Source organism: Lagenorhynchus albirostris, chromosome 7, assembly GCF_949774975.1.
Source record: "Lagenorhynchus albirostris chromosome 7, mLagAlb1.1, whole genome shotgun sequence".
NCBI lineage: Eukaryota > Metazoa > Chordata > Mammalia > Artiodactyla > Delphinidae > Lagenorhynchus > Lagenorhynchus albirostris.
In genome coordinates, this window is record NC_083101.1 from 7,001,961 (window position 1) to 7,022,363 (window position 20,403).

The following is a 20,403-nucleotide window of genomic DNA, read 5'->3' on the forward strand; positions in this document are numbered from 1 at the left end:
CCCCCACTTCCACCAGCCGCCCTCCCTCCTAGCTCTGCATTGCAAACATTCCTCACCAACCTCGGTTGCTGCAGCCCCGGAAGGGGGAACTGCCACAGACCCAGCACGGGGCTGCCAGAAACACTTAACCCCTTCCTTCCTTCCAGGCAGAGCCTGCAGGCCAGAGGATGGGGCTGGGCCTGGGTTCCCAGACTGTGTGACCCGGTCAGGCGCATTGATGGCAGCCCTGGCTGGCCCCAGGTTAGCAACCTGGATCAACAGGCTGCATGTCGGCTCGTACAGTTGCCAATCAAGGATTCACTCAGCAGGCATTTCCAGAGCTCTCCCTGGGTGCCCAGCACTGGGCCTGGCACAGGCAGGGAAATCCAAAAGGGGGGCGCTCAGAGAGCCCACATTCTAGTGGGTGGGGGAGGGGTGCGGATCAGATAAACAGGTGTTTTTTTTAGCTCACTACAATGAGGAGTGCTACAAAGGAGAAGGACGGGGTGAGCCTGAGTGTGAACTAAAGTCGCTCAATTAGGCAGGGAGGGCTTCCTGGAGGAAGTGACATTTAGCAAGCAACAAGAAGAGGAGAGGCAGAGTGTGTCAGGCAGAGGATGTGAGGCTCTAGAGAGGAGAGAGAGGTTTCACAGTCCAGTCTGTGTGTCTGGAGGAGCGGGGGAGGGTAGAGAGCCCCCAGGTGGGAGAGCTTGGCCTCTTGAGCTTGGACTGTCTTGAGGGCAGTGAGAAGCCATGGAAGGGTTTTACCTGGGGTAAGACATGGTCAGGTTCAGCCTCAGGCACTAAGATTCCCATAACGAAGAAAGGGAGCTAGCTAACTAAGGTTTCAGGTACAAATCAAATACACACAAAGAGCAGGAGACCTGAAACTCACCGAAGTGCTACCAACAGGAGACATTTCAAATGGCAGCCTGGCAGCTGGGCCTGGCATCTGGTCCTCCTGGGGCGCAGGGTGCACTCTGAGCCCTGCCATCCCCAGGCCGGCCAGAGGCAGCAGGCTCAGGGGCTGCTCCTCCCGGGATGGGATCCACCCCTCCCCCCGCCCAGACACCCATCTGCAGAGAGCTGGAGCTCGATAAATGAAGCAATTGGAGTGTTGAAGTTGGAAGGGGCTGAGAGACCCTTCAGGCCCACAGTCTCCTCACTTCAGATGAAGAAACTGAGACCCAGGGGCAGCAAGGGCTGGCCCCCCACTTCCACTGAGGGCAGATGTGCACCTGGGCTGGCTACCGTGGAGAGGCTCGGGCAAAGGGGGGGCGGGCGAGGGGCAGGCATCTGAGGTGCCCACAGTACACGTCCAGAGAGGAGGCCAGCACACCCAGCCTGCTTGTGACCTTGGCACCCCAAGACCTCTGTGGACCCCCCAATCAAAGCCCCTTCCTGTCCCCACCTTTCACAGGACCTCAAAGAGGCCGAACGGAAACAGAGATTCAAATCCAGAAAACCAGGAACCATTTGGAAATGGGCAGTCACTAAACCCAGCTGGTGGAGGCCGTCTATTCCTCTGTTCCCTCAGAGCTTGAAGGAACGAGCCAGGGGACAAAGTAAGTTGGTGGGAAACTTCTTGAATGCATTGTTTTCACTGTAGACGTGTTTCCTTTTGTTTTTTTCTTTTTCTTCTTCTCTTTAAATGAAGTGCTGCTTAGAACAGCAACATACCAAAGAGAATGAAAATAGAGCTCCCCTGATTGGAGAAGAAGGGGGCGGACTGGGACCCGCCCCATGCACACCCACGTGGGCTCTGTGTCCCCTTGGGCAACTCCAGGCTCCTCGGAACCCACTGAGGGCCAGCAGGTAAGCCCAACCCGAGATTTAGGGCCAGGGAGGTGGAGACACTTGTCCAGAGTCACACAGCCCTGAGGGTCAGGCCAGCCTGACCCCAAAACCCTCCGTCAAGCCAGGCCCAGGCTGTGGGATCAGGAACTAGCGCCTACATTGTGTTTTCTGAGAGTCTCTGTGCCTGGTCTGTTTGTCGGGACAGCAAATTTAGCCAGACCTCCCCAAATCCTGCTCAGTGAGTCGAGACTTCTGAGGGGAAAACATGCCCAGGACGATCCCTCTGTTGAAATCATGCTGGGACAGGACAGGAAAGGGCTGGGCTGGCTCCAGGCCCACACATGCCCCCAGCAGAAGCAGGAGCTGAGCTCCTTCCAGCCCCTGGGGTGGCCCATACCGGGGGCCCCTGCAGCAGCGACTGTCTGTTTTGTGGCTCGGGGTCCACTCTCGGTCACAGAGCAAAGATCTCTCCAGGCAATGGCACTTCTACAAAGGTTCTTTGAACCTGGGGTGCCACCACCTTGGTGACCCGCCATCAGCTTTGCCAGGACAGAGCATTCCAGCACCTTCTGAAGCCTCATCACAACCAGAAGAGTTGGCCATTATTACCCCATTTTACAGGAAACGGGACCATGAAGTCACTTGCTTGGGTCACAGAGCTAATAACGGACATGGCAGCCCTGGGATGCAAGTGTCTTGAGCGCCTAGGTGTCTACTGCTTACCACTAGGCCACCACCGGAGATGTGACCCCTTCTCCTAGCATGAGGCTGGGGCGAAACCAAAGAATTCCTGGCTCACCCTGACTCTTCACACACTGTTAATGCACACGAAATAAATATTTTATCTCACCTATTTATTATGTATTTATTTATTCATTTTTGGGGCCGCACCACGTGGCATGTGGGATCTTAGCTCCCCGATCAGGGATCGAACCCACGCCCCCTACAGTGGGGCTGTGGAGTCTTAAGCACTGGACCGCCAGGGAAGTCCCTATGATGTGTTTCTCTCTGGCATTTCTCCATCCTGAGTTTACACCCCACCCCAGCCTTCTCCATGTGGGTTCACACGGGTCTTGGATTTTGTCTCTGCATTTTCAGGGGGCAAAGCTGCTTGTGTCCCTGTAGCCATCATTGCCCCCCCAAAAATCTCATTTTATACATTTCATAAAAATGAGTGGCATAACTTGGAGATATTGTGGAACTTGCTGCTTGGGGACAAGGACTGCGTGTCTCTACGATGCCGTTGAGGCACTGGGCGTAGGGTAAGGGCTCAACGATCGGGCCTGGATGATTATTATTGCTGCTGTTCATGGGGTGTTGGCGTGGCTGATAAATTCCTGGTCTCCTCCTCCTAGCAGGGTCACTTCGCAAAATTACTAATTGGCACTAAATGGTAAGAAACCAGCTGTGAGAATGAGGCAAGTTATCTGTCCTTGTGCTGGAGAGATGTTTACCATGGCAGTTGGCCTGCAAGATGGTCTCCAAATGATTTTGACCTCCTTCAGCCCTTCCCACAATGAATGGGACTGCCCTGTGGGACCAATAGGACAGTGTGGAAAGGATCACATGTGCATCCCAAGGCCAGGTCATGAGAGGCTTCGGTCTTGCTCTCTTGCATTCATCTGGGGGAAGCCAGCTGCCATATTGTGAGGAAGCTCCAGCATCTCTGTGGAGGAGTCTGTGCGGCAAGGAACCAAGGCCTCCTGCCAACAGCCAGCACCGCACTGCCAGCCAGTGAGTGTGCCACCACGGTGGTGACCCTCCAGCCCCAGTCAAGCTGTCAGGTGACGGCGGCCCCAGCTGACACCTGGACTGCAACTTCAGGGAAGACCACAAGCCAGTTATGCCAGTTCTGAATTCCTGACCCACAGACACTTGGAGAAAATAAATGCCTATTGTTTTCACCCACTAGGTTCGGGGTGATTTGTTATGCAGCAGTAGATAACTAATACAGAAACAGAGAGACCTTTTAGTTACGAGGGCCCTTCACTGACTGGGTTCCCGAAGCGTGTTCCTTGTAATACTGACCCCAGGCTATACTCTGAAAACCACAGTCTGTCCAGTATTGGCAGATTGTGGACTTTCGTCTCTTATTCGAGATGCCCAGTGCACCTTGGCATATTCAAGCAGACCCCTCTGGGCGAGGAAGCTGTTTCTCGGGAGTCTTTGTGGCACTCTGGCATCACAGTTTCAGAGCTCCTTTGGGAAGCACAGCCAGACTGCCATGGCATCAGGCTCCTATAGCACGTGAGACAATTGTGTCCAACATAAGAACAAAACCACTCTCAGCCTGCTATTCAGAGGGTGGCTGACAGTGTCATATACAAAGACAAGAGGGCCAAGTCTCTCTGAGCTCTTCTTTCAGCTGAAGGGCTGGTTTGCCCTGGGTCCCCTCTGGTCCCACCAGTGATACAATCAGTGGTATTTATTGGTCAGGGTTCTGAGCCAGTTTGGCCGTGGACCTCAGTGCATTTGGGGACCACTGGGGATTCAGATTTTGGTTCCTGACCTCTGTAGCTCCAGCTCTCATCAGCTCCAAAGCCCACTGACACTCAGGCCACGCTGTGGCCTTGAACTCCCCGCCCCTCGTGTTTGCCACGTCTTCAACAACAAGGCCTCAGAGCTGGATACTTCTCAGTGGGAATGCAACCGTGGTCTTAAAACACGCACCACTGGAAAACAGCATTTGATACAGAAAAAAATCATTTTACAGGCAACTTTTTAAGAGCGAATCCACCCCCTTCAGCGAAGGAAGGCTGTGCTCAGAAAACCACAGTCTTTCAAACCCCTGGGGCTGCATGGGGGGTGGGAACGCTAGCAGGCAGAGGCCTTTTCTTCTGTTGAAAACATAATTTTACCCTCATGTTGCTTCATCTTTCCCTGCATGGACATCCTGGGGGCTCTCAAGCCTTTCTGGAACCATCGCTTCCAGACACCAAGTGGCCTTCCCTCCTCCCTGGGCCGGAGGCCCCAGTGGGGGCACCTTGTTACTCAAGAGTGTGGCCCTGGCTACCTCAGCACCTGCCTCCCCTGGGAGCCCTGCCCAGGCCTGCTCCATCAGAGTCTGCACTGGAACAAGATTCCCAGGTGATTCCAGGCACATTAAAGCTGGGGAGAGCTCGGCTGCTCCCCAGAGCTGCCGCCCCCAAGTGCCTGCAGCCTGCCTGCTAACGGGCCATACTTCCTCACCCACCTTCCAGGCTCCCAGCACAGACAGCTTCTCAGAAGCTGCATTTCCCGAGCCCCGTTTCCACGTGCACTTCGCCCGCCCCTGCCTCCCTCTTGCATCACGGAAATCCAGCGAGAGGATCACACACGACGGGGTGGGAAGTCAGGACACCTGAACAAGAGGTAATGGCGACAATAAAGACACCCAGCCCTTACAGAGGGAAGCAAGAGGACCCAGGGTTTCAGACAGCTGGTAAATGGCAGAGTCAGGATGACCTCACAGCCCCCAAGCTCTCCCCGGACACCCCGCGGCAGGAGGACTTCCTGGACGGGGAAATGGGAGAGGCTGCAGGGATCGTCAGAGAGTCGCACCCTCATCCCAACTGGCTTAGCCCAGTGGTTCCCAATCTGGGGTGCCCTGGGGGAGCCCTCCAAGGAGTTCTGGCCACGGGGGGTGGTGGAGGGAGAGACCCCATGCTCCTTACAGCCTCCTGAAATCCCTGATGGTCACTGCACCTTGACTGAGGGCCCGGCCACCACAGGCTCCAAACGACATCACCCTTCTTTGCTTTGGATGGGATTACGTCAACCCACGGTGCTCCTTCAGACTCTCCAATGGGAGCTGCACGGCATCGTGGGTGCCCTTGATAGACCCACACTGAGAAAGCTGCTATTACTTACACAGAGGCAGTTTTCTCCTTGGGCCAACGTGGGCCTGGGGGCAAATGAGAGCAGGAGGAAGTTTTCTGGCGGGGATGGAGAGAGGAATCAGCTTCTGTTTTCTTTTGGATCGAGCACTGGAGGCAGCCCCAGCGGGCAGGGCTGAGCCACCTGGTCTCACAGGTCTTCACGAGATGCTCTCGTGCCACGCTCTCCACGGAAGCAGACCATGACGTGTGGGCTCCTGTTCGCAGGAAGCCAGCCGCTGACAACCTTGAATTTCTTGTGGAGACCGGCAACAAGACCTCTCGGTGGGCCTCGCGTGCGGCTTCCGCTCCGCTCTGCACCTTTCTTCCCATCTCGGCTTGTCCGAGTGCACGTCTGGGGCTGGGATGGTGTTTCCCTCGCTCCTTCGAGGCAGACTCTTCCCCTCCATCCCTCCCACCTCCACCCCACACCCACAGGAGGTGTTAGGCTTTGGAGGTTCTGGTCGGGAACATTCAGAGGTTAACCGCCGGGGCTCTGAGGTCCAGTGGATACAGGGGGCTTGCGATCAACGGACAACTTCAGCTCACGCCCCTGCCACGCGCTTCCTCCGTCTGGAGACACCTTGTCAGCGTGGGGACCACAGGTTCTTGACCACTGGAAGGTGTCCTTCCACGAGGGACTTGAAGTCACCTTTGGACTCGGGATTCGGGGGGAGGGGCACAGCCACTTCTTAAAAAAGGATCCCTTGTGTCTGAGTGGCAGGAGCCGAAGACCCCAGTCCAGAGGCCCCGCGGCCGTGGACTAGACCAGCACAGTGAAGGGTAAGCCAGCTGGCTTTCAAATACAGCTCGAGCGGAGGTATTAAAAAAAAAACATGTACCATCCATCTGTACAGCGAAGGGCCTAGAACTCTGATGTGGACGCACCAACCAGCCTCAGGTGCCCCCGGTACACCACGTTTCACTGGTTTCTCAATGTGTCCCCCGCTCCTAGGAGAGGTAGCTCCCCCAGGGCACGGGCGCCCCTGGCTCGTCTTTGTGCCCTGAAAGCTCACTTAGGGCCCTGCAGTCAGGGCTCACAGGCCTGTTCATCGGTAGAACAGAGCGTCCAGGTCCAATGCCAGACTCATCCGCTTCTCAGCGTGGAACGTAAAGCCAGTCACGTCTCCTCTCTGTGCCTGTTTCCTCCCCTGGGAAATGGCGATCCCGGTCCCTCGAACCTTGTGGGGTTGCTGTGAGGACGGCCTGAGCAGGTGAACACACACATCACAGGCCACACCCACGAGTGGGGTACCTCTATCCAGCCCCAACTCCGATGCAAGGCTGGGCACATGGCAGGTGCCCAGGTACTGTCTGGTGTTCAGATTTTTTTTTAATTAACATTTCTTAAAGTACAGGGATAAAAATTGTCTATTATTTGTGGAAAGTGTGATTTTTTTAAAAAAGAGAAAACTTGATCTCTTTCTTCCCACCTGCAGCCAGCATTCAAGACAGATACTCCCCATGCATGTCCCCCTTTTACGAATACGTCAAGGCTCAGAGAGGTCAAATGAGGTTCCCAAGGTCACTCAGTGACAGAGTCACGTTCTTAACCATGAGCATCTTGGGTTTATTACCCCTGGCCTCCATGAGACCCTTGGTTAGACTCCCCCAGAACCAAGGGCCCCATCCCAGAGAGAAGCAGCAATGATCAAGTGCACATATGAATTAACCGGGCCAGTAACCACATAATAAGGTCATCTCTGCTTCAAAGATTTCTCCGAGTGGGAACCAGTGTGACGGGGAAGGAAATTTTGAATGAGGTCACACCAAAAACACCAGGCAACTCTGGAAGAGTACAACTTCCCCAAGCCTGAGCTAACTCTGGCCAACGTCCATCTGATTCCCTGGTAAGCAGGCAGGAGGTGGGGAGGGGGCAGATTCAGATTAGAAGTCTCTTGGGCTTTAGGACCAGGCCTGAGAACGGTGGGCAGGGGGTAAGGGTGGGGGGGTTCATGCTCTCTGGCTGTCTTGAGGCAGGTCTCCGAGAGGGCCTTTCAAGCTTCTGTATGAGTTGGTGAATAGAAACTGGGCTCTCGAGCCACAGAAACCTGGGATTCCCTCTTAGCAAGCTGTGTGACCTCTCTGACCCTCAGTCTCTTCATCTGAAATGTGTCCAGCAAAGCTTTATTGTCCAGCTGCTCCTTGAGGAGCTGATGCTGGGTGCCGGGGACTCAGCGATGAATGGGAGAGACAAGATTGGGGCCTTCACCAAGCTCCCCTGCCTAGCAGGGGAGACTGAGCGTGGAGACAAACACGTTTAGATATCAGCTCTAAGGAAATAACCCGAGGATGAGAATAATCTCTATCTCAAGCTGGTGGTGAGGACGCAGAGTGTGTATCCAAGCCACGGCTGAGCCCAGCGTTCAGCACGTGGTGAGCGCTCAGCCCGTGAAAACTGCTTTAGTTGCTGCTGTGGTGATGATTATTACCGTAACCTGAATAAAACTGGGCTGCCTTGGGGCCCAGTCTCATCACCATGTCACGTTCAAAAGCAGTAGCAGTCTGACACCCCCAAACCATCGAAAAGCAGTTTAAATCTTCCTGATCTCTCAGAGACACCAAAGGGGATTTCCTTTGCACACCACACACAAAAGCATTCTCAAGACTCTCTGTGACAATTTGCCCAGAAGGTCTCAGGGCAGCTGCTCCAGAAACATCGCCCCTCCCTGCACCTCCCTTTCATCCTTCCCAGAGAGGCAGGGGCTGCGGGGCCTGGCCTTGGGAGAAAGGGACTGGGTGCATCCAGGCTCTGCTCTCACTAGCCATGTTGCTCAACTACTCAGTTTCCTCATCTGCAAAACGTGAGTAACAATAGCAGTGCCTCCAATGAGTTATTGGGGGGAGTCAATGGGATAATGGCTGGAAGGTGTCTAAGGTGGGCAGGCACAGCTGGGCTACCCCAGTGTGAACTCATGGTTTCCTTCTACTGCCTCCCCCACCTGCCCTTTGCCTCTCACCCCAGTTAGGAGCTCTGGGCAGGGTCTCCTGTAGTCAGTCTGGGCTCTCTAGGTCCTAGCACCCAGTGGCGGCTCCACCGGCCACCCTGCTGAGTACAGGGAAAGGGCCAGTGCCACGCAGGTACCTGGGACCTGCTGATCACTGAGGAAAGATGGTTCCCCACCAACAGAGGCCACTGCTTGCCCGAAGCCTGGGCAGTGTGGCCCAAGACCTCCTCCTGCATCAGAGGTCTGGTGTCTCTCTTCCCAAGGGGCTCTGGACCAGGCCCTCGTCAGGCATGTGGTTCCTGCCCCCAGAGGGCTCACAGACCTGTGTGGGAGGCAGATAATCGGGGCCTGAGCTTGAGGTGAGACACCCAGGGCAGCAGGAAGAGAGGACCTGCTGGGGCAATCAGGGAGGGCTTCCCAGAGGAGGAGACACTGAAGGGAAGGCCACACCTATAGGCAAAAGCCTGGAAGGGAGAAAGTGGTGGTTCTAGAAGATACAAGAAGTTCCTTCCCACCTGCCCCGACAGGTACAGTTTGCTGAGCTCCGTCACCTATGCCATCTCACTTGGCACCTCCCTACCCCACCCCAGAGGACACAGGGCAGAAGCTCTTACTCCCAATTTACAGATGGGGAGACCAGTGCCAAGAAAGAAAGAGACAATTCCTGGCTAAGACTAGAGCCCGTATCTCCTGACTCCTGGCTCGGGTGAGAGAATCAAGATGCAAGACGGGGCCCAAAGCACCCCTGGCATCTGCCTATTATCATCACCCCTATTTTACAGATGAAGAAACTGAGGCTTAGTGAGACCACAACATCCCTCCAGTCCTGCTGTTTCTATCTCTGGGGACCTAGGACAAGCCTGAGGTACCCAGATGCCCTCCCCAGGTGGGGCAGGAAACAGCCGGGAGCACGGGTGACTCGCCGGGGTGGAGGAAGGAGGGGAGCCGGGGTGGGTTTCACAAATGAACACTAGGCTGGGAAAAGCGGAAGAATGTAGGTGGGGATAGGGGTGGACCTCAGCAGGAGGCCAGTCTGGGCGGGGCCCAGAGCCCTAGGCAGCCCCCTCACTCACGCCACGGTGAGACCCTGACTTCCCGTAAGACACCACCCCCCCGCTGGGCGGGGAGAAGGACCAATGCCTCCTGGCCGCCCAATCAAACGCACTCCCGGTCTGATGGGGGAGGTGGCCAGGGAGAAGGGCTCCCAGGGCCTTCCAGGATGAGCCCCCGGGACCTGCCCAGGACTCAGCCGCCCACCGCCCACCCCCACCCTCATTAGCACCGACGCCCGGCGTCCTCCCCTCGGCTTTCGGGTGGCTCTAGAATTTAAAGGTTAAATCCTAACCTCGTCTCAGCAGTTTCTCCCGGCTTTGCCTACCTAGCGCCAGTTGCTGGTAATTATATGCATCTCCGAGCAGCCAATCAGCTGTCAGACTGACAGATACTGATCTTTTCGTTTTATTTTTAGCTCTGTGCTTCCCCCTCTAGTTGCAAAAAAAAATTCTGTTTGTTCTGTGTGCTGCTTGGCTCCCAGCTCTGCGACCGGCTCTCATCTCCGCCAGCCAGGTCTCGGAGCAGGAAGCCGGAGGGGCTGGAACCTCCTGCCCCTCCAGAAAGGGTGGGGGACACAGTGCACCCGCTGCCCCCCAGCTGCAGACCCTGAGCTGCGATGGCGAAGGGAGGAGGCTGGTGCCGCCCGGAGGCGCCTTTGGCGGCCAAGGGGGCAGGAGAGGAGCTGTACTTGGCACGGGAGGGGAGCAAGTCCTCACCTGTGGGCTGGAGGCTGGGAGAGAGACAGAGACAGCCGAGAAACAGAGACACGCAGAGGTTGAGATAAAGCTAGACTGCGAACAAGAAAGAGAAGGGAGTGGAAGGGAAAAGACAAGCTCTCGCCCCCTGGAAATATTCTCCCCCCAGAAATGAAGGGGGCCAGCGAGCGCTGGAGTGGCAGTCAGGAGGGGGCTTCCCAGCCAGGCCTGCAGGGCTCAGGCCTGGGACATGGCAGCCCCTCCCAGGCCTGTGTGCCTCCCCTACCCTGTGAAGGGCAAGTGAAGGGCTCTTCGGAATCCTTTCCTGGGGAACGTTCTGGAAGGTTCTGGGACCTCCCTGGAGGCACCAGGAGGCAGGCAGGTGTGGGGCCTGGCTGGCAGGAGGCCCCTGTTCACACAAGGTCTTTGGAAGGAGAGGAGGAATCTGAGGACCAGGCCAGCTTCTAGGTCCCAGAGAGTCTCCCAGTCAAGGACCCTGGTCCAGGAGAGGGGTCAGCAAATGATGCTGATGCTTCCTTCCATCATCACGGCTCTCTACAGTTTGCAGAGCCTCTCCCCTCGCCCCTGAGGGCCTCCGTTTCTTCCCCAGAGCCTCAGGAGCGGGGATCACCTCTATTCTGATTGGCCCTGGGGGAGAGGGCTGCAGTGTAGCCTAATGGTCTGGAATTGGGGGCACAGTGGACTGGAATTCAAGCCCCTGCCCTGCTGTTCAAGCTCTGTGAGGCCTAGTGGAACACCCCAAGCTCTCTGGGTCCCAGTGTCCCCATCTGGGAGGTGGGCTCCATGCCACCCCCTCCTCAGAAAACTGTCCGGGGAACGGAGTCACCCTGCATGGACGCTCCTATCGCCCCGGCATCCACGGGGCCCCGCCCACTTGTAAGGGGGTATTATTAGCGGCGCTGTTCTGCGGCTGGGGAAACTGAGGTTCATGTGACTTGTACTTGGCAGAACTGGGACCAGAACCTCCCTCTTCTTGGCTTCCTTCTCTCTGACACCACAGATGGCGCGCTGAGAAAAAAGAGAGAGGAGAGCGGGGAGAAGGGAATTAGGAGACAGAGCAAGGTGGAGAGAGGCAGCCGCACAGTGATCAATTACTTGCGCTGTAAATTTCTGCTGTTTTGCAAAGTGAGCACACAACCTTGGAGAGGCGTCGCTCCCCAGTCTGCTGGGGAGAAAGCAGACAGCCAAGCCCACAGCAGACACGCGGATGGTGGGAGCCAGAGAAGGAGAAGGGAGAGCTCTAGAGTGGGGTCAAAGTGGCTGGCGGCGTGGGCGGAGGGCAAGGGCCCCTGGAAAGGAACGGAGCAGGGCGAGCTTGGGAGCTGCGCGGAGCCCCCTTGGGAGGGGACTTGGCTTCCTCTTCTCTTCCCAGCAGCTTCCTCTCCCACTGTTGGGAGTGGGAAAGGCAGTCCTGGGGAGCCCTATCTGCCACAACACCCCTGCCTGGCCAGACCCTGTCTGGTGCCTCCACAGCTGCTCCTGGGGGCTGCTGGGATGGGGACCCAACTTCCTCACCTGTAAAATGGGAATAATGACAGCGTTCATCCCCAGGAGTTGATCTGATGGGTCAGAAAAATCTAGGATATAAATGGTCTAGCTTGGAGACTGGTACATACACAGCAAGTAGAGTTAATGTTGTTGTTATTATTATTATTATTATGAAGGTAAGCAATGGCTAAAGGGTTTGTAAAGGGCTAAAGGTAGTTTGGAGACCAATTGAATTATTTTAAAAGTAAGGGTAGGGGACTTCCCTGGTGGCGCAGTGGAGAAGAATCTGCCTGCCAATGCAGGGGACACGGGTTCGAGCCCTGGTCTGGGAAGATCCCACATGCCGCGGAGCGACTAAGCCTGTGCATCACAACTACTGAGCCCGCGAGCCACAACTAGTGAGCCCGCGCCTAGAGCCCGTGCTCCGCGACAAGAGAAATCAACACAAGGCGAAGCCCACACACCGCAGCGAAGTGTAACCCCCCGCTCCCCCCAAACTAGAGAAAGCCCACACGCAGCAATGAAGACCCAAAGCAGCCAAAAAAAAAAAAAAAAGTAGGGGCCAGGCCTCCCTCTGAGGCACAGTGGTGGAAAGGGTGACCCGCAGTGGGGAATATCATGACCTTGACCTGTCTCCTTCTCCCAGCACGTAGGCGCGGGGGCCGGGGACCAGGGTGCAATATGTGCTTAGGAAATGGGGCCAGAAGGAGGCAGCCCAGGTCCAGACTCCTGGCCTCCACCTTCCTGGAACCTCGCTACAGCCCATTTAGGGAATGAGCCATAGGCAGAGTCCAGCGTCTCCCTCTGGTATCCAGGTGCTCCAGGAAAATGGGATTCCAGCGACAACCCTCTCGGGGCTTTCCACGCGGTGCAATTGCAAAGACCACAGCATTTCAGAAGCACCCTCTCTGCGTGCTCATGTTCTCTTAGGCACGAGGAAATTCAGCAGGAAACCATCCCCAGGCCCTGCCCTCAAGGAGCTGTGTGGGAGAGAAACAAATAGATACAGCTGACCCTGGTCTTTGGAGCCCAGACAACAGCCAAAGTAATGAGAGGCCACGGGATGTAACAGGAAGATCGCAGACTATAGATATCGCGAAATGAGGAAAGCCAGGTAGAGGAGCCTGAGGGCAAGGGGCGAGGCCAAGATTGGTGGTAAACATGGGTCCTGGAGAAAGTACCTTGAGTTCAGGAGGGTGCCAGGCACAGGGCCCACCGTGCACCCTCTGCAGCCTTGGGGATCCCAGGCTGAAGGTAATGGAGGAGTTTTGCTACTTGAAAGGAAACCTAAGATGGATTCCCCTAAAACGAAGAGCAGCTCCCCTGGATGGAGAAAATACAAATGTTGTATTAGTCAGGATGGGCTAAGGGATGTAACAAACCACCCCCGAATAAAAGTTTCTTATTCACATCACAATCTACTGCGGGCTGGTAGAGGGGAGAGGTGGAGGCCTTCCTCCATATGCAGTAACTCAGGGGCCCAGGCTCCCTCATCTTGTGGTTCATCAGCTTCTAGGGACTTTTGCTGCTCTACAATCATCTTGTGGGAGGGTAGAGAAAGAGTGGAGGATGGCATAGAAGGAATTTTATGGACCAGGCTAAAAGGGGTGGTGGGGCACATCACTTTAGCTCACATTCCATTGGCCAGAGCTCAGTCACGTGGCCACACCTAACCTCAAGGGAGGCTGGGAAATGTAGTCTTGCTACATGCCCAAGAGGAAAATAATGAAGCAGGGTTTGGTGAAAACAGCAGTCTCTACCACAAATGCTGTTCGCTTTAGGCGGGTGAGCTGACGCTCACAGGGCACCCGGTGTCGGGCCCGGCCGCTGACTTGTGTGCTGAAGCTGGTTATTTGTCTTAGAAACCCAGAGGCCGCTGGCCTGAGGGTTAGGACGGGCATCTGACGCCTGTGCCTAGTTCTCCTGAAATGGTACGTTAAAGTGTGTGTGTGTGTGTGTGTGTGTGTGTGCACCACGTGCATGTGAGAGAGACAGGGAGGGAGAGAGAGAGAGATGGATGGAGAGAGATTTTTTGGTTTAAGGGGAGCGTCCAAAGCTTTCACCAGATTCTCAAAAAAATGAGCATAATGGGGCTTCCCTGGTGGCGCAGTGGTTGAGGGTCCGCCTGCCGATGCAGGGGACGCGGGTTCGTGCCCCGGTCCGGGAGGATCCCGCATGCCGCGGAGCGTCTGGGCCCGTGAGCCATGGCCGCTGAGCCTGCGCATCCGGAGCCTGTGCTCCGCGACGGGGGAGGCCACGGCAGTGAGAGGCCCGCATACTGCAAAAAAAAAAAAAAAAATGAGCATAATGGCTTAAAGAGAGGTGGACCACTCTCGTATTAAAGCGACAGCTTAGCTGTGCAACGCTGACCTATTTTGGGGACTTAGCAAGGCCTTGGTACCGAGTACATTGATCCTTATGGCCCCACAGTAGGCGGTAGAACCAGGGATTCCGCAGCTACCGTCTTCCCTCCCCCACTAAACACGCCCCGGAGATCCCAGAGTCAAGGCAGAGAAGCCCTCAGCTGATCCATGACAGTGGACATGTCAATTCCAGTCGGCTGCAATGGCCGAAGCAGCCACGGGGGTCATAGATGTCAGCATGGGAGGCCAGCTGAGATGCACATGTGGAGAAACTGAGGCCAGAAAGGGGCCATCCTGCCCAGGGTCACACAGAGATTCAGGCAGAGCCAGGATTAACGTTCAGATTCAGTCAGGTTTCTGTGGTTGTAAGCAACAGAAATGGGCTCTGTTTGCCTTGATCAGTAAGAGGCTTTATCACCAGACTGAGGGGGAGTTCAGAATGGAAGGAGCACAGGAGAAGCAGACAGGCCCCAGTGAGGATGCAACCGGAGCATCTTGGAGAGCAAGGGAGACTCAGTGACACCCTTGGGGCTGGCCATCATGACAAGGAATGAGTGCCCCATCCTCGGGGAAGGAGGGCTGTTGACCCAGCCGGGACTACAGGCCCATCCCTTGGCACGGAAGGACGGAGCATCTGGCCTGGCAGCCCCCTCCCCAGGCTGCACACATGGGGGGAATTCCCCGTGAGGCAACTGGGGGACTTTTGCCAGCAAGAGGCGGGCCGTGGATGCTGGGCGGCCAAAACAGCAGATGTCCGCTCTGGCCTCTTGCTCCGGGGTTGTGCAATCAAAACAAAACAACCACGGGGCTGGTTTCCTGCAGCCCAGAGCTGCAGCCTCATCAGAGAATCCAGCCCAGAGCGTGACCTGGGGGCCCGGAAAACTGAGGCGCTTGGCAGACTGCTGTTCTGGGCTCTGACGGCTCCCCCAAACGAGCGGCAGCTCCTTGAGGGTGGCTCCGCACCAGGCTGGGCTCCCACAGGGGTTGCCCAGGCTGGTTGAGGGAGATTTCACAAGCAAGGGACGCGTGGCTGGAGGAGGAGCCAGGCTGAGCGCTGAGGGTCCAGGTGAATTCATTGCAGCAGGGCTGGGAGCCCTGCCGACCTCACCCTGCCACTGGTGGGGACCCCCTGAGAGTGGGTGCTCAAGCTGGAAGGAGCTAGAAACCATTGACAGAGGAGGAATGACGTGATTCTTGGTGTCAGCTTGGTGAAGCTACAATCCCCAGTTCTTCAATCAAACACTAATCTTAGTGTCACTCTGAAGGTACCCCGTGGATGTCATTACGGTCCATAATTGGTTGACTTGAAGTCAGAGAGATTGTCCCAGATATCCTGGGTGGGCCTGATTCCATCACTTGAAAGGCCTTAAGAGCAGAGCTGAGGCTTCCCTGATGGGGAGGAAATTCCACCCACAGATAGCAGTATCAGGCCAGGCCCAGAGGTCCAGCCTGCCCTCCAGACTTCAGGCTTGTCTAGCCAGCTCCACAATTGCATAACCAATTCCTTGCAATAAATTTCTTCACATAGATCTCCTGCTGGTTGTGTTTCTCTGGTTGAAGCCTGAGTGGGGCAGATGGGGAGGGGAGGCGGCAGCGGTGCGCTAGGAGGCTGCCAGCTCTCTCGGAAGGGGCACCCAACATCCCTACAGCGGAGTGCTAACTGGGTCGTGTCCCTTAATGCAGCTGGAGAACAAGGACAGTGGTGCCTGGAGGGGCTGCATGGCCCCTGGGTATCAGTGTTCAGAAAGGTGGCCCAGAGCCCTGGGGCTGGCCTGGCATCCTGTCTCCCGTCCCTTGCGCCCTGCCCCACCTGCCGCCCCCTTGTGTAGCAGACACATCACTGAGCTGAGTTTTCCCGGACTTTCGGAGCCGCGGGGGCAGGGAGGTTGCTTTAGCCTCTTGGACAAATGAGGAGACTGGGGCCCGGAGGCACTCACCTGTCTGGGGATTCAGATGGTCCTGCACCCCCTCCTCTCTCAATGCAGCCCCTCCCAGCCCACCACACGGGTGCCGTGGGTGTGGACAGAGGCTGAGGTGACTAGGGGACTGGCAGGCCCCTCACAGTGGTGCCAGGAGGTCTGAGCTGTCCTGGTGGAAGGAGCGCCGTAGAGGGGCTTCCAGACCCGCGTGGGCAGAAACCCGCCTGAGGCTGGCTGATGGTACTTGGGGGAGAGCGGGGCCCTGGTGGGGAAGAGGCCCCATCACTGTCAGCCCCTCTCCCCCAAACCAGGGGTCTCTGGAGGCTTCAGGCCCCTTAAAGGCTCTCCCCAGCCTGTTAGGAGGAGCCCACAGGCAGAGGCTAACAAAGGCCCCATGCCACCTTTTGAGGGACCCCAGCCATCACCAGACCAGGGGCAGCTTTTCATCCCCCACCCCCTCAGCAAGGAGGGGGCAAGAGGGAGGATAGAGAAAAGGGGAGACTCCCTGACTTGAACTGCCGGCCTGCTCCAACAAGCAGCTGCGCCTGCAGGCATTCTGGGGCAGGCCTGGTGGCGGGTGGGGCTTTCACTCTGATTTATCCATAAAACAGGAATACAGAGCCCACCCTGCCAGGCTCAGCTCCAAGCCCCGTTGGTTGCTCACCCTTTCAGCCTCACGACCACCCTGAGAGGTGGAGGGGCCAGTGGTATCTTCATCACCCCCATTTTACAGAGGGGGAGACTGAGGCAGTTCTTACCCAAGGCCCCACAGCCGACAAATGACAGGCGAGCTCTGTTGCCCCGTGGTTCAGCCCTGTCTCGTCGATCCCAAGGTCTGACCCACCTCTCCTTCTTCTCAGGGACCTCCCCCAGGAGGCCTCCCCTCCCCTGGGGTATCATCTAAAAAACCCCACGTCAAAAGGATTCTCTCTGTCTTCTATTATAGCACATGCCGCAGCCCTGGCCCCATTCTCAATCTCTGTTTCTCTCTCATAATGCTGTTTGTTTCGTCTTTGGGGCTCCCACCCCCATTATCAAAGCAATAAACACCCATGATGGAAAGTTTGGAAAGCACAGAGACCTCACACTGTGGTGTAATTGATGTGTTCCCACAGCCAACGGTTCCCCCCCAGACATGCAAAGCCCAGTCACACTGGTGGCTGCTTCTGGGAGGTGGGGGCCCAGTCCAGAGCAGGGACGCGGAGTGTCCCTGCCGCCCAGCACGGCTTTGCAGATCTTGAGTTGGTTTGTTAACCCAGCCCGCGGTGACATCCATCAGAGCTGTCATCTAGGGGCATCTGCTGGGTGGCGGCGCCAGGCCGGGCACCTACCTCCCCTTGTCCTCCCAGCCCTCTGAGATGTGCTGTTGTCATCACCCCCACTTCTCAGATGTGGGCACTGTTTGTCCAGGATTTTATGTCATCTGGTCTCGGCACCAGCGGCTGTCCGCGGCCCTCGCCTCCCACGAAGAGGCATTTCCAGGGCCCTGTTATCACCTGCTTGGTGCAGACGCGTTCTGCCCAAGACCTCACAATGCTAAGACGGAAACAAGAGGCTACACGGAGCAGCGTCCGCTCACTATATAAAACAGTGATGGGCAAATGTCACCCCGAGGTTAAGGTACCCAGCAGACGCTCAGGCTAACCCGTATCTTCACCTTAACTGGGATCCCAGAGATTCCTATAAACCTGGTTTGCTGGAAGCAAGGGAAGTGGGGATTAACTGAATCTGGGCGGTTTCCATGGAGCCCGGATTGTATAAAACAATATTTAGCCCCTGGCGGGGGTACAAGGACCACAGGTTGGGGAGGGAGCCCTCCCACCTGCCAAGAAGGAACCTGAGAGATCACGCCAGCAAGATGTGTGGGTCCATGGACCATCCCAGCAGGTGACACAGGGCCGTTGTGTACTGGCCATACTTTCTGAGCACTTCCCTGGCCAGGAGAGCATGGTTTTCATTGGCATACTGGCCCCAGCCCTCCCCGGGCCAGGCTGCAGCAGATCTGCCCAGCGTGCTCTTCCCCAAGACCTGTCTAGGGCCAGGAGATGCCAAGGAGACAGAATGTCACTGTCACGCAAGGAATTCCTCAAGGTCTCCAATGCAATCATTCATTCATCTATTCATTCATTCATTCATCACAAAGCCTTTAATTGTTAGATCCTTTCTTACCAGTGCCTGAAGGGTTGGGAACAGTCATCCGCTGCTCCCCAAATCCCCCAAACCATCACTGATCCTCCATACCCCCCAATTCACTGAGGCTGAGCTGTTGGGTGTAGTGAATCGCATGCCTACACAACACCTTCTCTGGGCATCAGATGCGCTTGGACAGCATCTTAGTGACAACAGCAAGAGCTGGCATGGAGCTCTTACCATGGCCTCAGTCCGCCGTATATTAGCCCATTTACAATGGCCCAAGATGTAGGTGCTACACTGTATTCATTATCATAAGATAGTGTATTCATTCATTAATTCTTCCAACAATTCATATTGAGCATAGACTCCACCCCCAGCCCCAGGCCTGTGCAGGGCCCTGGGGGAACCCAAGGCAAATAAAGCAAGGCTTGCTCTTGAGGCGCTAAGTGTACGGTGGCTGGCTTCCAAGATGGCCCCTCCAGGTATCAAAGCTCTCGTGTCATGACCAATAGAGCGGACATGACAATATGTGACGATATGTGACTTCCAAGGCTGAGTCACAGAGGGCACAGGGGCTTCCGCCTTGCCCCCTTGGATTGCTCACTCCAGAGGAAGCTGGCTGCCATGCTGTGAGGACGCTCAAGCAGCACTGTGGAGGGGCCATGAGCTTGCCAGGCCTGTTCATGGGCCACGGGGGATGTACCTTCTCCAGCCTCGTGCAGTCCCTGCGGACACCTGACTGCAATCTTCTGAGGGACTCTGAGCCAGAACCACCCAGCTCAGCTGCAGCCTAACTTCTGACCCATGGAAACAATGAGATGACAAGTGTTCACTGTTGTTTTAAGCTATTGTGTGGGGGTTATTTGTTATGCAGTAACAGATTAATAAGTGTGTGTGTATGTGTGGGTGTGTGTATAACAGACTTGTAAACAGATGAATCAAGTGCAAAAAGGTATGCAGGAGACTACCCAGGGAAGGAAGTGTCCCCACGAGCTAAGTGAGGTATTCCCAGCCACGGTGTCCTCAGAGTACACAGAGGAGACACGCAGGGAATAATGATTCACAAACTGTTTCGTTCATTCAGAAAACACGACTGTGAGTGGATATATATATGCATGTATAACTGATTCACTTTGCTGTACACCTGAAATGAGCACAACGTTGTAAATCAACTATACTCCAATAAAAATTAAAAAACACAACTGTGCACTTGCTGGGGACTCGACAGTACTAGGTACAGGGGCTAGGTGTGGAAAGCAGGCCCAGTGCTAGCTGCGACAAAGTCTTCATTCCAGTGGGGGAGGCAAATGCCAGATGAAGTCACAAATAAACATATAATTGCAGATGAGATGAGGGCCATAAGAGAAAAGATGCTGGAGGTCTTACTTAAGGCCGTATAAACTTAGGCCAAAAGAATCTGCAAAGTTGGTCAGGTGGTGCTGGGAGGTACAGGGAGCGAGCATGCCAGGCAGAGGGCACAGCATGTGCAAAGTCCCCGAGGTGGTGAGAAGCCTGGTGAGTGGGAAGAAAAAACTGAAGGTCAGTGTCGTGGGAACAGAGTGAGTGCAGGGGAGAGGGACATGAGGTGTGGCTGGGAAGGTTAGGCACAGGCTCTGTGGGCCAGGCTAAGGCTTTCGGTCCTTATGCTAAGCAGAATGGAGAACTGCTGATGGTTCTAGTAGAATAGGGGTGTGTCACTACTACCAGTAGCAGAACACCCAGTTAGATCCAAGTGGCTTGAACCATAAAGTTTATTCAAGAAGAATTACTGAGATAAGAAGTCCTGAGGTCAGCCCAGTGGCTCAAACGTCAAGATTAAAATTCTTAATCACATCTGCAAAATTCCTTTCGCCACATAAGGTAACGTGGGAATGAGCGCCTTACAACCTTTTACTCCACTGTCCTCGGGGTTTTTTTAAATCTCAAATGTGTCACCTTATGGTTGCAAGATGGCTGCCACAGCTCTAGGCATCACATCCTCACACACAAGCATCTAGAACAGCTCTCTCTATATTTGTGAAGTGGGGGGAGGGAATCTTTCCAGCAGCCCCCAGCAGACTTCCCTTTCTATCTCATTGACCAGAATTGGGTCACATGCTCACCCCTGTCCCAGTCTCTAGAATAAGGGAAACAGATTGTCATGAATGGCTTGA